Source organism: Somniosus microcephalus, unplaced genomic scaffold (assembly GCF_052327205.1).
Source record: "Somniosus microcephalus isolate GS21.2 unplaced genomic scaffold, FLI_Smic_1.0 unresolved_chr4, whole genome shotgun sequence".
Taxonomy (NCBI): Eukaryota; Metazoa; Chordata; class Chondrichthyes; order Squaliformes; family Somniosidae; genus Somniosus; species Somniosus microcephalus.
In genome coordinates this window covers 29,088,376-29,101,410 of record NW_028225182.1, presented here as the reverse complement: position 1 = coordinate 29,101,410, position 13,035 = coordinate 29,088,376, and the positions used below count along the sequence as shown (strand labels likewise).

The 13,035-nt window shown below is 47.4% G+C and overlaps 1 protein-coding gene and 1 pseudogene across 2 annotated transcripts in view; one reads left to right on the top strand and one right to left on the bottom strand.

Annotated features, from left to right (window-relative positions):
• Positions 1–13,035, top strand: part of LOC147090077 (uncharacterized) — a 305,953-nt gene that overhangs the window by 29,934 nt on the left and 262,984 nt on the right. The gene's annotated exons all lie outside the window — the stretch shown is intronic.
• On the bottom strand, positions 3,651–9,272 carry LOC147090081 (uncharacterized; annotated as a pseudogene).

Below are 13,035 nucleotides of genomic sequence, written 5' to 3'. Positions count from 1 at the left end.
TAAGTTTACAGCATATATCTCAAGGCAGGAAAACAGGCAACCAATTACAATGCTTCCTATAAAACAAGAATAATCACCACATTCACCCCTCCTTTTAAAATATACTTCAACCTAGGTAGCCTTTACAGTTTACAATTAGTTATTTATGACTAGAGCAATACATGTATAATGCCTTCAACAATTTTAAAATTTTACTATTAAATTATTAATTATTTTAAAAGTCCATTTTTAATCGGTCGACCGGATATCTTGTTCGTGTCGACCTTCTTAGCCTTGGTGGAGTTCCTTGCCCTCCCACACCAGGAGACACAGAAATATCTTCTGCAGGGAGGCTATCAATATCCCGATTATCAACGGTTTCCGGATTGGAAGTCCCATTAGAAGGTAGACTGGGAGGGTCATGAACATCCATCGGGGGCAGACTAAGAGAATTGTAAGTGTCTGCAATAGGATTGGAAATGTTCGTAGTATCTGACGACATCAACATTATCTGAATTATGGCTATTCTTAATGTCCTCAGGAGAGGGCTGGCCACCACAAGGAGCTAAGTCTTTAACTGAAACCGTACTTTCTTTCCCATCTTGGAATCGAATGTGAGCATATTGGGAATTTGCCTCCAATAGCTCCACCTCCTCCACTAAAGGATCATACTTTTGACAGTCTAACATGGCGTCGGAGCAGCACAGGTCCCTGCATAGTAAGCCATGAAGGTACCGAATATCCCGTAGTGGATCTCCGCGGATAGTTGAAGAGCCTTTCATGGGGGGGGGGGTCACATTAGTAGCCGTTGAAAGCAATGATCTAATGGAATGCAGGGCATCAGGCAGTACCATTTCCCACTGTGTATTCTTAAGGTTCCGGGATGTCAAAGCCAACATAACTGCCTCCCAGATCACCCCATTGTATCGTTCGCACTGTCCATTACCCTGGGGATTATACGGGGTAGTTCTGCTAGTAGAAATTCCCCGACTCTGGAGGTATTCCTTCAACTGGGAAGACATAAAAGAACTTCCCTGATCCGAATGGATATACGCAGGCATCCCAAAGATGACAAAAAGTTGAGTCAGACATTTAATAACTGTAGCAGCTGATACATCTGCACAAGGAAAAGCAAAAGGGAACCTTGAAAACTCATCCACAACAGTAAATATATTTCGATTCTGAGTCGTTGAAGGAAGAGGCCCCTTAAAATCAACGCTCAGGCGTTCAAAGGGAGAAGTAGCCTTTATAAGATGAGCTCGTTGAGGCTTAAAGAAATTCGGTTTACACCGGGCGCAGACAGAGCATGACTAAGTCATCCGCTTGACGTCTTCAACTGAAAAGGGCAAATTCTTACTGCGTACGAAGTGTATCATCCTCGTAACACCAGGATGGCACAAAGCATTATGAAGATTAATAAGCGTATCTCCGTGAAGCACAGAACAATAAGCCCTCGACAGCGCATCAGCGGCAACATTATCCTTCCCCGGACGATAGACTATATTGAAATGGTAGCATGCCAACTCGATCCTCCGCCTCATTATTTTATCATTTTTAATCTTTCCGAAATGTTTGACATCAAACATGAAGGACACAGATTTTTGGTCAGTTACTAACGTAAAATGTCGCCCAGATAAATAATGTCTCCATTTACGCAGTGCTTCTACTATTGCGTACGCCTCTCTCTATTGATGAATGTCTCTGCTCACTATTGCTCAGAGTACGTGAGAAAAAGGCCACAGGTCTTCCATTTTGGTTCAGGGTAGCCCCAATTGCAAAATCGGAAGCGTCCGTCTCAATCACAAAGGGAACCTGCTCATCAATAGAATGCACAACTGCTCCAAGGATATCCTTTTTAAGATTATCAAAGCACATCCTAGCCTCCCATGATAGAGGATATGTCGTAACCCGAATAAGGGGCCGGATCTTCTGCGAGAAGTTTGCAATCCAATTAGAATAATAAGAAAACAGTCCAACAACTCGTTGCAAGGCCTTAGAATTAGTAGGGCAAGGTAAATCAATCAGTGGTCGCAGCCGTTCTGGATCTGGTTTAATCTTGTTTCCCGAGATAATATACCCCAGTAAATTTACCTCGGTGGTCGAAAAGATACACTTCTCTTTATTGAAAGTTAAGCCAACTTTTTCCGCAACTTGAAGGAATCTTTCTGGATTAAAATCGTGCTCCACCCTTGATTTGCCACACACCGTGATGTCATCTAAATATGAGAAGGTGTCAGAGAGAGAATTATCACTTATAAAAGCATCCATTGCCCGTTGAAAACAGGCGACACCGTTAGTAACACCGAATGGTACTCGGCAAAACTGGTACAGCTTTCCGCCAGCTTCAAAGGCCGTATATGGTTTTGTCCCTCTTAGCGATAGGAATCTGATGATAAGCACTCTTTAGATCAATAGTGCTAAAAACCTTATATTGAGATACTTTATTGATAAGCTCATCAATCTTAGGCAGGGGGTACGCATCTAATTGAGTATACCTGTTAATAGTTTGAGAGTAGTCTATCACCATTCGCTTCTTATGTCTCTCATTAGTGGTGACAACTACCTGTGCCCGCCAGGGCGAAAAACTAGGTTCAATGATTCCTTCCGATAAAAGACGTTGAACTTCAGAATTAATAAATTCTTTATCCTGACTGCTATACCTTCTTGACTTGGTAGTAATTGGCTTACAGTCCGGCATCAAATTGGAAAAAAGTGATAATGGAGAAATGAATAAAGAAGTTAATCCACAAATAGACAAAGGTGGCTTGGTTCCTCCGAAAGAAAGACTGAGGGACTCATGTAATTGAAGCACATCGTGACCAATCAAAATGTCCGCACAGAGATTAGGCAGAACGGATAGGCGTATATCAGTATACGTATTACCTAGGAGAATTAATTTCACAAGGCAACAACCAGCTACTTGTGAGGTGAGAGTCGTCTGAGCCATACACACCTGATAGGAAACAGGCGAAATTTTCAAACGCTTCTCCCTCACAAGCTGAAGACTTATAAAGCTCTCAGTACTGCCCGTATCTATAAGGGCCTTCACTTCTAACCCATTAACTTGGGCCATAACTATAGCTTTGTTTAGGCCATGGGAAAAGGCGGCAGAAACTAATGCAATAAAAGCCCTATCTAAAGGCTGAATGGTCGCAGAGGAGGCAACCGATTTGCAAACACGTGCGTAATGACCTCCCTTGCCACATTTACTACACACAGCCTCCCGGGCAGGGCACTTTAAACGGGGGTGCCGGGCATTCCCGCAAAAATAACACTTCTGAATCCGAGAGACAACAGCTGCCGAAGTAGAAACGGTTTCGGAATCTGATAAACCACTCCTATTAAATCCACGTAATTCCCTTTCATTTGGAACTGCCGAAACCACGGTCGCAGGCCGATCAAAAAGAGCATAAGAATCCGAACTTCTCTGAGCCAAATCCAATGTAGAGGTTTGCTCAAAAGCACTCTTAAGATCCAAGGTCTTATTTTCTAATAACCGCTGACGAATTGATCCAGACAGTAATCCATTAATAAATGCATCCCGTACAGACTCTTCCCTATGTTCTTCTGCAGACACGGCCTTATAATTACAGTTAGCACTGTAAGAACCGGGTTTTTCTGGTCCTCTTCTTGAGTTCCGTAGTACGAAGAATTCCAGGCTCGAGGGTTCGGAGAGTTAAAACAACATCATTTTATTCATTACTGTTCGGAGTGGTCATACAGCATATCGACAGTACATTCGTGTCCCGAGGGTCACCCCGGGTTAGACACGTGGTGCCAGCACTTATGTCCCCGGGAGATGTCTGACCCTCTTGATGTTCCACACGCCTTCTGGCTAAGAGAGAGAATACCTGTGGGGAAGCCCCTATTATACTGTTGGACAAGGGTCACTACATCACTTCCCTGGCAACAAGTGTTTCCTTACATCACTTCCCTGGCAACAAGCGTTCTCCAATAAGGGGTCACTCAAGCCCTTTCGGTTTGACCATGATCTGGTCTTCAGTCTGGCAGGCAAGTCCTGACTTGCCTCACTGCTGTGGGCACTGAACAATGGCTAGTCAATCATTCTCTAGTCAGCAGTTAGGCTTTTTCAGTGGCCCTGATCTGGTCGTTAGCACTTCGTTAACACTTGGCCTCAGGCTGAGGCAGATTCTCTCTGTGCTGCTAGCTTTTGCACTTTGCAAAGCTGGGGCTGCTTTTTAATCTAATCTAGACTTTCCTTGTGTGAAGCCATTTTGTAAGCCAATTCATTGCCCTTTTTATTCCCATTTCCATATCCAAACCATTTTTGTAAGCCAATTCATTGTCCATTTTATTCACGTTTCCACATCCCTCCCTTTGATTATACAATCTACAAGAATCATTATATACAAGGTATACTCTTGATAGTGCACTTTATCAAAAACACACCGTGTCTCCGTTTTGTTTGTGTTCTGGCCATGAACACAACCAAAAGGGTTTTAATTTCGAATTTACAGATAACTGTGTAGGACCGAACAGGCTTCCTCTGGGGCTTCCCCCTGCTTTGCTGTGTCTACTTCTACCCATATTCGGGAGAGGCGAGGGGGTATAGTAGCTCCTGCATGACTTATACAACATTTGATACTATTTACAACAATAATAATTCCCAAAATTACACCACTTATAACAATCAAACCATACAGTAATTTCTGTCCCAATGTTTTCAGCCATGTAAACCATCCTTCACCCTCTCCGGCTTCAATGAAGTCGGCCAGTTGATTTTTAATCTTGTCTATAGCGTCTTGGATATTTTGTCTCTCACTATTGACGTTTGTAATGCATTTGTCTCCTATAATCATACACACACCTCCCTCTTGTGCCAAGAGGTAGTCCAAAGCATATCGGTTTTGCATGCTAAAAAGACGTAGGGTTGCCATTTGCTTATTTATGGCGGTTAATGCTTTAATGGTGCTATTGCCCAGGAGGGTGATTCCGCACATTAGATAATTCCTATTCTTGGCTGCTATCACTCCTGCGCCCCCTCCCAATGATATGGCCGATAGAATACCCCACCCTACTGAGCTACCCAGTGTGGTCAGATCTCGCCAATCAGCACAGAACTCCTCGGAGACTGCCCGGTGTTTCCGTCTGGATGGTGTACTGGTGGGGCAGGGAACAGCTACGGGGGCGATTACTCCTACTGCGAAGAGAGAGGGGAGTTTTGGCGTCGCTGTTGTATACGTTCCATTGAGGAGGAACGCAAACCCGTGCTTCGCTCGGTAACATTTGACCTCCCGGTTATCAACCTTCGCAAACTGTGTCTAATAATAGTTAAGGGGGTCATTTGAGTTTCCCCCAGACCCGGACAGCTGGAATGTATCAAATGGGAAGATCCATTTACCGGATGATACATGGGTCCCGTTACACTGACCACAAATGAATTGTCTTCCTGCTGTGACATTAAAGCACCTTGTTCCTCGCATGTACAGGCCAGCTGGCCCCTGTGTACCTGACAGTGGTGTCGGGCACATTGTTGCTGTATGCAGGTATTGTCCTGGGGGACAAGGGCATATACGCATCCCCATCCCTTACCCGTAAAACACAGGGGATAGCTACCTGACGTTGTACAATTCTCACCCACGAGCCCTCGGCAACCGGGGTTTGTTGAGCTTATTAGCTGCACGCATTGCCCCCGAACGCCCTGGCTATATCGACCTGTCTGGCCCTCGCATGTCTGTTTCGTTGTGTCGGCGGTATATAGTGGGAGGGGTTGCCAACCTGGTGTGGCTGCAAACCAGGATTCCACTGATGTGGCCAGGGGGTAGCATACACTCCGGTCTCCATGTATCTGTAGGTGGGTCTGATAAAATAAGTTATTCTCTGTACCTCCTACCCATGGGGTAAAGGAGATGGCCAGCAATATGCTGATGGGAATCATGGTACACAATAAGTCCAATTTATTCTTCTGTTGGGGCTCCTGTCGTATCCCTTTTCACGTGTGACGCGTGTATCCAAGCTTTCTTTCCTTGTACTTTCACGGCTGCTCCTGTGGTCAACAGGATGACATACGGACCTTCCCACTTGTCTTCCAGGGGGGCTGGCTTTATTTTCTTTACCCAAACTTGTAGCCCGGGGACTAAACTGTGTCCTCCCGGTGGGGGTTCTTGCCAAGCTGCGCTGACCTGTTGGGAAGCAAAACTGACAGCATCTGTTAGATCTTTGCAATACTTTAGTACTGTGTCACTTAGAAGATGAATGTCAGCCCTACGTAGATCTATTGTTCCGGGTAGCGACATTGGTCTACCGGTAACGACCTCATAGGGGCTGAGTCCAGTGGTCCTATTCGGGGTGGCTCGAATACTACATAGGACAAGGGGTAGGGCCTGAGGTCATGGCACTCCTTCAGAGTGATACTTAGTGAGCCGTTGTTTAACCTGCAGCTGTCAGAGAACCTCTTTGTTTCCATAGTTGTCCAAAGTTATGAGCGATGCCAAAAGCATATCTAGAATCGGTATATATATTGGCCGTCTTGTCTCGAGCATAGAGACAGGCTTGGGTGAGGGCGACTAGTTCTGCCTGTTGTGCTGAGGCCCCTCCTCCCATACTTCCTGCTCGTACTACTGCGAATTCTGTTGTAACCGCCCACCCTGCCAATCGGGTTCCTTTTTCCACAAAGGATGACCCATCCGTGTAAAGGACCATTTTGGGATTGTGTAAGGGTAGTTCCTGTGTCTCGGCCCTCTGCTGCTCAACTTTCGGCACTTTCTCGAGAGCCAGTTTCTTCCCCGAGATTTCCCTCGGTCGATTACACTGTAGTTAAAAGTCTCGCTTGCTAAATACACCACCTTAGTCTTCGGTACTATGTTAAGCCCCAGTTTCTGGTACACCAGGCTGGCCCCAGCTTCCGACAGATAGCCCTGATTGAGGACAAGACAGTCTCTGCCAAAGCAGCACGGACAGCAGAGCTTCTGCAGCCACTTGGTCCATTTAGGGTTCAGCTGACCATACGGTTCCTCATTTTTAGTTTTAAAAACACCGATAATTTTCCCGCCGGGCTCGGGGATGAAGTAGCTGCTGCTCGAGACCTGGCTGATGCGCTGCGGGAAGATGCCGATCTCCTGCGCATGTTCGGCGCGCCACACCGCCTCGCTGGAAATGGACATCAAGCACTCGGCGGCGAAGTAATCGTGGCAGGCGAACGCAGACATGGCTAGGACTGGAAGAAGGGCTCTCTCCGCTTTCTCTCTCTCTCTCCTGTATGTTGGGATCTTGCTTTCACTCGCTCTCCCTCCTCCCTCTCCGTAAGGTGCTTGGATTAAAAAACACAAATCTCCAGCTGGACTGGAACCGGCGAACTGAGCCCGATGCGCCGTGGCCCCGATGCTTTGTCTGGCTGCGTTAAGTAGGGTGTTTGCTCGTCCGGTGACGGCCATATTTACTATTGCCGTCAGGGCGGCCGACTCTCTTGCGCTAACTACTACTGCTATAACCTGGTAATAGGTATAAATTCGGAGATTTCGGCCGCCTACTTCATGTTTTTGTAACCTGATGGGGGCAAGGCGTGGGGGTGGTTTCTTGGTTATATCTTCTTCATCTGATGAATCCGTAAGAGGAGTATTTATTTTAGCAATATGGGCTTCGTTTGCTCGGGGTTGGGGCGTGGGCTGTTCATATGCCGGAGGGGCTGTAGGGGGCGCTGCAGGATAGGTAGGATACAAGGGCGTCGGAGTAATCGTCACCACTCCGGGACTTTCCCTGTGTATTTCCCTTTCCTTCTTGGTTTTTGCCTTCCACTTTTCTGCTCTTTCGTTTGCTTTTTCAAGGCATTTTTGGTGTTTCTCTAACTCGGTTTTGTATTTTGTTATCTGTTCATGGAGAGCTGTTTTTTGTTCTTTTTCTTTGGCTTCTGCCGCCTTCCGAGTTATTTCCCCTCTCTGCCTACACTGTTTCAAGGTGGCCAATACCCAGCCCGTTTTTCTTTTCCCTCCTTTCATACGGGTGGTCTTGCCCCATGCTCTTTTTATATCATCAAGGGACCATTGTCCTTTTGAGGCACCACATTTTTGTTCGATATATTCATGTTGTGGGACATCGAATGTACTTTCTATATACTGCTTGAGTTGGATTACTATTTCTTCTAACGTGGTCTCAGGAGGGGCTCTGCCTCCTTTTTCCGTCGTTGGTTTTCTACTTGGTTCCGTCATGTTGCCACAGGTCGTAGACTTAACGAATAAGTTTAAAATAGATTAGAGTCGTCCCGGACTCCGCCGCGTGCTAGCTAGCAATGGGACCTGTGCTCCGTTAACCGCCAGCCAGGGGGTACGCTACCCGGTTGGTTCGTTCAATAAAGATCGCAGAGACAGGGTGCAAAAAGGGCACAATAAATTCCAGTGCTTACCTTTTTCCCCTTTCTTGATGTCTTGCGATCCTGCCGTGACTACGCCAAGTTGTAAGGACCGGGTTTTTCTGGTCCTCTTCTTGAGTTCCGTAGTACGAAGAATTCCAGGCTCGAGGGTTCAGAGAGTTAAAACAACATCATTTTATTCATTACTGTTCGGAGTGGTCATACAGCATATCGACAGTACATTCGTGTCCCGAGGGTCACACCGGGTTAGACACGTGGTGCCAGCATTTACGTCCCCGGGAGATGTCTGACCCTCTTGATGTTCCACACGCCTTCTGGCTAAGAGAGAGAATACCAGTGGGGAAGCCCCTATTATACCGTTGGACAAGGGTCATTACATCACTTCCCTGGCAACAAGTGTTTCCTTACATCACTTCCCTGGCAACAAGCGTTCTCCAATGGGGATCACTCAAGCCCTTTCGGTTTGACCATGATCTGGTCTTCAGTCTGGCAGGCAAGTCCTGACTTGTCTCACTGCTGTGGGCACCGAACAATGGCTAGTCAATCATTCTCTAGTCAGCAGTTAGGCCCTTTCAGTGGCCCTGATCTGGTCGTTAGCACTTCGTTAATACTTGGCCTCAGGCTGAGGCAGATTCTCTCTGTGCTGCTAGCTTTTGCACTTTGCAAAGCTGGGGCTGCTTTTTAATCTAATCTAGACTTTCCTTGTGTGAAGCCATTTTGTAAGCCAATTCATTGCCCATTTTATTCCCATTTCCACATCCAAACCATTTTTGTAAGCCAATTCATTGTCCATTTTATTCACGTTTCCACAATACCCAGTCTAACCATCCCGTAAACACTCCAGGAATTCCTCCTCCACAGTAGAGGACATGAGAGGGGGGAGGTAGTCCCTTTAAATGTGGAGGGGGTGGGTGTCCCTTTAAATGGAGTATAAAAACAGGGAAATCTTGCTGCAGTTATACAGGGTATTGGTGAGGCCACGCCTGGAATACTGCATGCAGTTTTGGTTTCTATATTTAAGAAAAGCTATACTTGTTCTCGAGGCGGTTCAGAGAAGGTTCACTCGGTTGATTCCAGAGATGAGGGGGTGGACATATGAGGAAAGGTTGAGTAGGTTGGGCCTCTACTCATTGGAGTTCAGAAGAATGAGAGGCGATCTTATCGAAACATTTAAGATTGTGAGGGGGCTTGATTGGGTGGATGCGGTGAGGATGTTTCCACTGATGGGTGAGACTAGAACTAGGGGGCATAATCTTAGAATAAGGGGCTGCCCTTTCAAAACTGAGATGAGGAGAAACTTCTTCACTCAGAGGGTGGTAAATCTATGGAATTTGCTGCCCCAGAAAGCTGCAACATTAAATAGATTTAAAACGGAGATAGACAGTTTACATAAGAACATAAGAAATAGGAGCAGGAGTAGGCCAATCGGCCCCTCGAGCCTGCTCCGCCATTCAATAAGATCATGGCTGATCTGATCCTAACCTTAAATCTACTTCCAATCTCCATCCCACCCGAACCCATGTGATCTCCCGGGAGAGGCGAAAAACCAGATAAAAAATCCAATGGCCAATTTGGGCGAAAAAAATCTGGGAAATTCCTCTCCGACCCATCTAGGTGATCGAAACTCGTCCAGGAGATCACTCTGTCCCTGTATTTTCTGCAGTACTTACCTTCTGTAAAAGGTGATCTCCACCCCAGCCAGGAACAGGCCCAATTTACTCTTGAAGGACTCCTAGCTGGCAGCCTGTTCCCGAGGTCTCCACTAATCCCTGTGAATAGAACCATCTCCTGAAATCTAACACAGAATTAGAACACAAGAAGTCGGAGCAGGACCAGGCTACACGGCCCCTGGGCCCGCTCCGCCACCCACAGGGCCATGACCGTTCCGAACCTAGACTCATGTCCGACTTCCTGCCCACTCCCCGTAACCCCTAATTCCCTTTACTTCTAGGAAACTGTCTATTTCTGTTTTAAATTTATTTAATGATGTAGCTTCCACAGCTCTCTGGGGCAGCATATTCCATGGACCTACTACGCTCTGAGTAAAGAAGTTTCTCCTCATCTCAGTTTTGAAAGAGCAGCCCCTTATTCTAAGATTATGCCCCCTAGTTCTAGTTTCACCCATCATCGGGAACATCCTCACCGCATCCACCCGTTCAAGCCCCTTCACAATCTTATATGTTTCAATATGATCGCCTCTCATTCTTCTGAACTCCAATGAGTAGAGTCCCAATCTACTCAACCTCTCCTCATTTGACCACCCCCTCATCCCCGGGATTAACCGAGTGAACCTTCTTTGTACTGACTCGAGAGCAAGTATGTCTTTTCTTAAGTGTGGACACCAAAACTGTATGCAGTATTCCAGGTGCGGTCTCACCAATACCTTGTATAACTGCAGCAATACCTCCCTGTTTTTATATTCTATCCCCCTAGCAATAAAAGCCAACATTCCATTGGCCTTCTTGGATCACTTGCTGCACCTGCATACTAACTTTTTGAGTTTCACGCACCAGGACCCCCAGATCCCTTTGTACTGCAGTACTTTCCAGTTTCATGCCATTAAGATAATAACTTGCTCGATGATTTTTCCTGCCAAAGTGCATAACCTCACACTTTCCAGTATTGTATTCCATCTGCCAAATCTCTGCCCACTTACTTAGCCTGTCTATGTCCCTTTGCAGGTTTTTTATGTCCTCCTCACTCACGACTTTCCCTCCCATCTTTGTATCATCTGCAAACTTTGATACTCGGTCCCCTCCTCCAAATCGTTAATATAGATTGTAAAGAGTTGGGGACCCAGCACTGACCCCTGTGGAACACCACTAGTTACTGATTGCCAGTCTGAGAATGAACCATTTATCCCAACTCTCTGCTTTCTGTTAGATAACCAATCCTCCACCCATGCCAGAATATTACCCCCAATCCCGTGATTTTTTATCTTGAGCAATAATCTTTTGTGTGGCACCTTGTCAAATGCCTTTTGGAAGTCTAAATACACTATGTCCACTGGTTCCCCTTTATCCACCCTGTATGTTACATCCTCAAAGAACTCAAGCAAGTTTGTCAAACAGGACTTCCCCTTCATAAAACCATGCTGAGTTTGTCCTATTAAATTATGTTTATCCAAATGTCCCGTTACTGTCTCCTTAATAATGGACTCCAAAATTTTACCAACCACAGATGTTAGGCTAACTGGTCTATAGTTTCCAGCCTTTTGCCTACTACCCTTTTTAAATAAGGGTGTTACATTAGCAGTTTTCCAATCTGCCGGGACCTTTGCTGAGTCCAGGGAGTTTTGGAAAATTATTACCAATGCATCCACAATCCCTCCCGCCACTTCCCTCAAGACCCGAGGATGTAAGCCATCAGGTCCAGGTGATTTATCCGCCTTGAGTCCCATTATTTTACTGAGTATCAATTCCTTAGTGATTTTAATTGTATTTAGCTCCTCCCCCTCCCCCCCCTAGAGCCCCCTGTTTGTCCAGTGTTGGGATATTCTTAGTGTCCTCTACCATAAACACTGAAACAAAATAATTGTTCAGTGTTTTTGTCATCTCCATGTTTCCCACCATTAATTTCCCGGTCTCATCCTCTAAGGGACCAACATTTACTTTAGCCACCCTTTTTCTTTTTATATAACTATAGAAACTAGCTGATAAGGGAATTAGGGGTTACGGGGAGCGGGCAGGGAAGTGGACGTGAGTCTAGATTCGGATCAGCCATGATCCTATTGAATGGCGGAGCAGGCCCGAGGGGCCGTGTGGCCGACTCCTGCTCCTACTTCTTATGTTCTTATAAATGTGCAGCGGGGAGGGAGTCCCTTTAAATGTGGAGGGGGTGGGTGTCCCTTTAAATGTGGAGGGCGGTGGGTGTCCCTTTAAATGTGGAGAGGCGGGGCGGGTGTCCCTTTAAATGTGGAGAGGCGGGGCCGCGCATGCTCATTCGGCCTCACCACAACACCAGGCTGCCAGTGCGCCTGCGCGGGGCCTCCGGGGAATGGATTGAAGGCCGGGCCCAGGGAAGAGGCAGAATCAGCGGCCGGGGTAAAGTAAAGTGTTGGGGAATCGATTTAAGTCGAGGTGAGGGGGGAGCGGAGAGCGAGATTATAAAGTAAAAGACGAGAAAACCAAACCTGAGAGTCGGGCGGGCGGGACCTCCGCGGACACCGAACGGAGCGGATTGAGCCGCGCGGGGGGGCGGAGTGAGCCGGAGCTGTGATTCTGACTGACGGGAGCGCTGAGCTGGGAGGACTGAACTGGGCGGCCTGGTCCTCCAACCAATGGTGGCGCGGCAAGGGGGCGGGACTTTACTCCCCGGTGCTGAGGCTGGGGCCCGATTGTGACGTCATCACAGGAAGAGGCCCAATCAGGTGGATGGAGGCCGACCCGGCCAGTGACTGACGGGAGCGCGGACCAATAGGACGAGAGTTGAGCTGGGAGGACTGAACTGGGCGGCCTGGTCCTCCAACCAATGGTGGCGCGGCAAGGGGGCGGGGCCTCTCCAGCTCAGGTGAGCTGGGGCCGATTGTGACGCGCTGTCCCCAGGTGAGAGCAGCTCAGGCAGCACCGAGCTGGGGCTGGAATCTGGGAGAGGGGCCGCAGGCAGCACAGAGCTGGGGCTGGAATCTGGGAGAGGGGCAGCAGGCAGCACAGAGCTGGGGCTGGAATCTGGGAGAGGGGCCGCAGGCAGCACCGAGCTGGGGCTGGAATCTGGGAGAGGGGCCGCAGGCA